Genomic DNA, 7,563 nt, shown 5'->3' with positions numbered 1-7,563 from the left:
CATGTAGAACCTTTCCTCTAGGGCTATTCTGTCTCTGCAGTGTACGGTTTCCCTTCCAGTTCCCCATACTGCATTAGCTGGCAGCATTGCTCACCCTTTCTGGCAGACTAAAACTTCCTCCAAGAAGGAGGATGCTCAGCAGAGGGGTCTTCTGCAAGTTCAGAGCTTTCACTTACTGTCAGTGGTTTTGGTCATGGTTCCCTAGGGAAGCTCCCACTAGGCTCTTTTTATGGATCATTTAACCATTGTCCAGGGTTTTCTGCTTGACAAGTTCCCTTTCACCTGTAATTGTTATTTCTGGTTTTCATTGTTTTAAGCCTTGTTCTCATGTTTTCTTTCTGATCACCCTCCCACAAACAGATTTTTCTAAACTTTAGGAACTTCCTAAACTTTAGAACAGTTTAGTTTTCAAGGCTGAAACTGACTGTCAGACAGAAATGTCTCATTTGGATAACGCTGCCCTTATAGAGTAAACCCTGACAACGTGGATTTTCTGGTGTTGAGATACCTCAGCTAGCATCTCCTCTGCAGCCTTGGCAGCCTCGATTCAGCCACCTCTTCTCCTATGCCAGGGCAAAGGGTGCATCAGGAATGCTATCGACTTTGCTGTCGGCGGAAGGAGATGGGCGGATGGTTGGGAGGAATGAAACATAGCACCAGCGAGCCAGGATGCGATGTGCAGCACGAGGAAAAATGCTGCTTGTGTGTGTCGTTACGGGTCTTTATTTACCAAGGGAAGAAAAGAAAAGGAGTGCTGCACAACAAGGGCAAAAGAAAATCATTCTGAGGCAGATGGATGCTGCAGCCATTGAGAGAATTGCTAAGCAAGATTATTTAAATCCCTAGGAAATACTGCTGTAATACGTATATGGACAGAACATGGCTTTGATTCAGACTCCATACTTAATAAATGAGGTTAACCATTTGCCAGGCTAGCAACCTGGGAAGCATGAGAACAGCTCCTTCTATTGATTTTATTTGAGTCTATTTACAGTATTGCTCAGCAATCTCAGGATGAGTAAATTGAAACCTTTCTAACAAAACACTTTACAGTAATTCTTTTTTTTTTTTTTCTCAGCGCCATGTGCATTGCCAATTCAAAATGAGGGGAGCAGTGGGGCAGGGAGGAAACAGGCGGTGCTGAAGATTAGACCCATTTTATTCCTGGAGTGGCACGCACCGTTTTCATGTCAGCCTAATTCGCTGCTGGAAAGCAGTCACGGAACTGATTTAACTTGCCTGAGTTCCTGCCTCGGCGAGGGGGCACGTGCCCTGCGGGGATGTTTCGGCTGCCTGCCGCTAAAAAATCTGTTTGCTGTTTTTACTGTCTCAGCAGTGTATGTAAATAAAGGATTGTTATAAAGCCATAATTCCAGCACAATGGGCCCTGACCACACGTCAGTGGTTCTGCAGTCCAGCCCACATGGGGAAGGCATGGGCATTTTCGTTTCCACCAGGCAAAGCAATTCTGTTGTTGTGTCCTCCATATGCAAAAAGGCCATGTAATTAAATTCCGTAGAGCAGAGAGCCCAACAGCATTGGCAATGCTAGTTGCGGAGCCACAAATTGCAACGTGCGTTTAAGAATCATCAGCCATTGCATTCGCTGACATACATGTTAACGGCTGACTTTCATTTGTAATAGAAAAAAAAAGTAGTAACTTCATTTTTTATCTTAAGAAAGCAAATAACAGCTTTTTTCTTTTTTGGTGGGAGGAATTATTACAAAATATACTGTGCAAAGGTCCTTTTCCCAATCCCAGGGCATTCAGTAGCATCAGTCAGTAATTATTGACTAATATTTTGTATGATATAGGAGAACAATGTTCCTTTTCCCAAACAGAGTATTTGGCATAATTATAGGATTTGTTTTAATAAATAAATCCTTTAATTTGAGTTTTACAGAGCAGATTTCATATACTGTTAACATCCTGTTTCTCACAAAAACCCTACTGTGCTTTACAAGGAAATTAAGAGAGAGAAAAAGAAAGCTCAGATTTATAGCTAACTTTAAAAGAAAACAGTCAAGCAAAGGTTACCCAACATTATAACATGAAAGAGTTGCTGGCTACATGCCAGAAACCAAAGCCTAATTTACATATAATTTGCATAAATTGATAATCTAATAGTATTGCTGTTGTGAGATCTTCCTTTCAACAGAAATGCCTACTGCCCTATTCACCGTTAATAAAAAGCTGCCTCTGATTACCTTCTACTTCGTCCTGCAGTTATGGGAGTAGGGTAATATTATGGCCCTGTTTGGGAACTGCTAAAGCGACGCTTTGCGTGCACTTGAGTGTGTCCAAGCTGCTGCTGTTAGGGTTCCTATGGGTAAATTCACAGCAACTTCGAAGCTCCTGACTTGGGGACAGTGCTGTGCACAGGCTGCACAGAGCTTGGGACCAATTGCAAAGGTATTGCCCCGAAAGGAGAGTTGGCACAGGGCTGGCTGACCCATGCTGGCTCTTTCTGTCTGACCTCTCTGCGTATTGGGGCAGGAGGACAAGATGTGAATCTTAGCCTGCAGGAGAATGTATGGGTGGTTCAGATGCTCTGAGACATCACTGAGAGCACAGAAAAACCTCTCTGCTTTCAAAATCTGGTTTCTGGGCCAGCTGAAAGCGACCATGGCATGAACCTCAGCTTGCGCTCATGTTCCCACGGGTCCGAATCAAGTCCCGCGGCACAGTGTATGCCCAGCATTGTCGGCGGTTAGAGAGGGCACTGTGTGTGCAGGGACCCCGTGGGGAGATCCCACGCATGCTTAAAAAGGGCTGGGAAAGGGGGACGAGCACTCACCAGGTCTGACAGCTCAGGAGACTCCTGAGAGCTATATACGGCTTTAGGACAATTTTCTTGGAGACGTTGGAAACCACAGCCCTGAAATGCAGGCCACGTCCTTACAGACTTTTCAGCCCCCACCCATAAATACAGGTCAGTGAAGCTATTTTTAAAGAAAGTTGTTAGCATTTTGAAACCTGACAAACAGCGTGACTTTCAGAAACAGCTCGAGTCTTTGGACTGAAATTTCCCAAGAAAATTCAACCAAGTGTTTAAAGTGTGGTTCAGCTCTAAGCTGCTGAATATGAGGTCTTAAAACGGGAAATGTCACACAGCCTTAATAACAGAGTGGCCTTACCAGGTCTGCCAATAGTAAATGTATGTTTATCTGCCTGAATAACAACGTGAGCAATCACAGCAATAGAAAGCTTTACTGTAATCAAATCCAAACACTGCGCCAAGTTTTTCAACCACAGAGAGAAGCCTCGTGCTTGTAAAGCCTGCAATTATAAGTATAGTTACTTCCTTTTAATTTGATCAGTCCTATATACATCTGGCTTTGATTAAAGTAAATGGCTTATACGAGTAGACAACTTTATTTGAGCATGAAACATTTGAGCAGAAACATCTACTGAGTCAAGGACTGTGGGCAGAGTGTGAGGACAGAAAGTCATTGCTTTCCCCTTGCCTTATTTTTTCTTTTTTAGTATTTTTATGAACAGAGTTAAAATCCAAAGAGAGGGAAAAATGCAACTGGCACTTAGTTGGTGGTTTCAATACGTTTTAAAGCATGTTGGCAACATTGACACAGGGGTGGTTTTGAGGATTAGGTAGTTCATAACAATGACATTTGGGAAAAAATGGGTTTATTAATACCATAGTCATGAACTGACCTGGTCTTACTTATGTTCCCAGTCTCGCTTTTTCACACACACAAACAAACCGGCACGCTGTAATGTGAGCATACCAAATGCACTTCAGTTAATTTTTAAAAGCTTTTTAGAAATTTAGGGGGGGTGGGGGTGGGGGTGGTGTAATCTTTTTTATAGCTATACTTTTAGACATCTGGATTTAAATTCCCAGTTTCAAAGCACATAGATACACACCAACCCTTTCACAGACAGCAGCGGTTTAACAAAGACTGCGGTTCATTTTGATACCAACTAGTGGGAAGAGGCAATCATCTGTTTGAAAACAAGTACATTAAATCTGAAGTCGCAGGAATATGTACAGCTGAAGAACACAGAGTGCTTGAGGGTGCCCTGCTATGTCTATAAACATACCAAACTACAAATGCTGAGAGAGGTCCTCTTCACCTTCAGTTCTTCTCATCAGCTAACTTGCCATGAAACGTTATGTGAGCAGGGCCAAGGACAGTGATTTTGTCAGGTCTAGCTGCACGGCAGGGAAAGAAACTATATAGGGAGATCAAATGCAAAAGCCAAAGCACGTAACAGATAAAAGCCAGCTCCTCTTGCATGTGATAGATAGAAACAAGAGCATACACGTGTTCAAAAAAAGAATTGGCAGCAGTTCGGAGCATCCTCTTTAATAAAGCCAAGTAAACCTGAGGATAGACAGACATTCAGATGCTCAGGCTGGGAATGCTACCAACGGAGACGTTTGCTGCATAACAGCATCCCATCTGCCGGTGGCATCGTGCCTGCCTTTTGCCACTGTCTCTGCTTATTAAGTGCCAAGCAAATGTAGGTATAGGGCAGGAAGCCTGTGTGCTGTCCTCACTTACAGCATGTTGGTCTTCAGTAAGGTCTGGGCTGAAAAATCCCTTTTCCTCTGCATAGGGATGTGCCAACAGGGCAGGGAGAGAAGCTGTTGGCATCAAAGTTGAGGTGAGACTCAACTACATAGAGGGGACTCAGATTAGTAGAGGAGCATGAGAGAAGCCTTAAAAACAACGAGAAAGCCCAAGACTATGTGTAGGTAGGAGAGGGTTATGTCTAAGTAAGAGGTTTAGATTGAGAATGAGCTTTGACATGAATCTTCAGGCCATCCCCTCTCAGTGTGCTTTGATTCCTGTTGTGGAGAGGTGAGGTCTCAAAGGGCAGGACCAGGCTTCCCTCTGGATGGTGCTGTGCTGGAGGACATGCACCAGAAGTGCAGCTAATGTGATCCTAAGGCCCTGAAATCTGTGCACTGAGGGTGCTGGGTCCTCAGCACCAACTGTTTTGCTCCACAGACCCACTGCTGTTACTCTGCAGGACTTGCTAATGTAGGTATAGCCTAAAAGAGCTGTCTTGTTGCTCATAGCTTGTTGTTGCTCATCAGTTAGCTGTTGGTACAGGCTGTTGTGGCACATGCTGAGTGTTGTGGTCCCACCCCAGGAGCACTGCAGATGTGTTTACCAGGGCATTCTGCCTTTATCCACTGTTTCCCTCTGAAGCAATACAGTGGTGACACCACAAAAATTGCTGCCCTGAAGAATGCAGATTAACATTTTCCAGCATCAGTGTGCAAAAGGAAATATTCCTATCTCTTAGAGGGAGCTCAGATGGACTGTATGATCTTAAATGCCAATGAATTTCCCAGAATTCCAGTGCCTTCATTGTGAACAGGAGCAAGCCCTAGATTGCTTGAAAGGGTTTTCCATCCCCTGCTGAGAAGACAGGGCACTTAGCCTTTTCTTCAGCTCTGTTGTCCTCGGATGTGGGAAGTTTGCTTATTATTCTTGTGCTAAAAGTGTGGGAAGAAATGCATTATACATTTAATGAGATATTAAATTAAAAATGTAATAAAAAATCTTTGTTAGGCCCAAGTTGCATTCCTGACCAAAAGGGTTTTCTTTACTATTGCACTTTGTGGCTACAGTGTGCAGTAGTGGGCAAAATTACAGCCTCTGCTGAGAGGTTTGGAGAAGCATAAAAGGTCTGGCAAGTCTGCTGGCCGAGTCAATATTTGCTGTGTACTAAGCCATTGTGTCAGCTCTTCACTTCCCTACTCCATGAATTTCAGCATATGCTTTGCTGTGTTGGAGTCCTCCCGGGTGAGTGCTTTGCAGCTCTGAGCATGTGCGTCACGGGACAGTTCTGTGTCCTATGCCAGTGGCTGAGAGTTGGCAGGTGTATGGCAATGCTTCCAACAGGAGGAAGAGTCAGTGATAAATACTGTAATTTAATCCTGTCTTGTTTTACCACCTTTTTTATTTCTAATTTTGATCCCTAGATTTAGAATCTATGCTGAATGCTTCAGTCTTCTAATATCTGACTGTGTTCCACCACCATTAAATCAAATTCAGTCAAAAATGTAGGCTTTCAGAAGCAGACTTTTCATTTTGGTCTTCTTCATACAGTAGAGCTCTGACCCATCTGGAGCATTCAGTTTCATCTCCTCTTAGTATGAAATGTTACCTGAAGTTGGTGCATCTTTGAGATAAAAAATAAGCAATAATACTAATAATTAATAAATCAATGTTCTTTTTATACTTGGTGGTAAATTTATTTTTTTTTTATCAATCAATATTTCTCAAGTTTTCTGCAGTGAAAAAAATGTAACAGAATACATTACAGGGTGAGAACCCAGAACTTAATCAGCTGAAACAAACACAAGACATGACAAGAAAGTAATTCAAAGGCTGTCTTACAAATGGCTGGCAACTAGTAACTTAGATACAGAAAGTTGGTTTTTAAAGTCAGTTTAAAGTTACTTAGGTTTAAAGTATCAGATAACAAATAGAAGAACATATCTATTCTGCTATTATATAAGGCAGCACATTTGTTTATGAATAAAATGTTTTATATTTGAATTGAACATTTTCATTTTTCTTAAACTCGTTGAGACCATAGAAAATGTATAAAGCGTTACTGTAAATTTTTGAACTATAGATGTCACTGTTCAGTCATAAAATGAAGCACTGAAACAGCCTTATTTATTCATGCTGTGATTTCTACCTACAGTATTTCTAGATCAGCTACTTTGCCAACTAACAATAACTCTTCCATAGGGATGGCATCAAAATGCAATGCCTGGTGCAGCTGCAGTTTTGTAATTCTTCAGGCCCAGATCTCTACAAGTCCAAAAAGTTGTTCTCATTGTCTGCGTGAGATATGTATAAGACACCAAAAATAATCCCATCTTGCTGATGCTGACCAAACATACTTTCTAGGAACCCCCAAATTCTAATAATTTCTCTTCTTAACTCTTCAGCCTTGAAAACAGCAGTGCTTCTATCTCCCTTCTTGTAGCAGGACAACGAAACAGCACATTTGAGTATCTATTTCATTTATCTTCAGTTAAATAGGATTGGACTCTTGACTGAATACGCCAGCAAGTCTGGTTCCAAGTTTGTTCTCTAAATCCTGTCCTCATGAAAGAATTCAATTAGAGCAACTGAACGAGTCAAATTGAACCAGATAGGACATAAAAGACGTGGGAGTCTTAATGCAGAATTGCTTTTGCCTCGTGCCTCCAGTGAGCTTTTCTATATTGATTCTGTGAGATTCTTTTCCTTGTAACTGTGCTGGAAATTCCTGCCTTGTTTCCTAGAAGAGTGGCTTTTAAAATATGTTTTGGTTTGGGGTTTTTTTTGAGATATATAGATATAGAAAGTTTTTTAAAATATGTTTAAAAAGCTGTTGTGGTTTAACCCCGGCCAGCAACTCAGCCCCATGCAGCCGCTCACTCATGCCCCCGCAATGGGATGGGGGAGAGAAATGGAAGAGTAAAAGTGAGAAAACTCCTGAGTTGAGATAAAGACAGTTTAATGGGCAAAGCAAAAGCCACATGTGCAAGCAAAGCAAAACAAGGAATTAATTCACTGCTTCCCATC

The 7,563-nt window shown here is 42.1% G+C and overlaps 1 protein-coding gene across 3 annotated transcripts in view; it reads left to right on the top strand.

Moving 5' to 3' along the window:
- The window catches only part of FAT3 (FAT atypical cadherin 3), a 339,730-nt gene that overhangs the window by 318,813 nt on the left and 13,354 nt on the right, over window positions 1-7,563 (top strand). The window lies entirely within an intron of this gene.

This window comes from Egretta garzetta, unplaced genomic scaffold (genome assembly GCF_000687185.1).
Source record: "Egretta garzetta isolate BGI_Z169 unplaced genomic scaffold, ASM68718v1 scaffold255, whole genome shotgun sequence".
In the NCBI taxonomy this organism is placed as follows: domain Eukaryota; kingdom Metazoa; phylum Chordata; class Aves; order Pelecaniformes; family Ardeidae; genus Egretta; species Egretta garzetta.
Note: the sequence above shows the minus strand (reverse complement) of the source record. Positions and strands in the feature narration are given on the sequence as shown.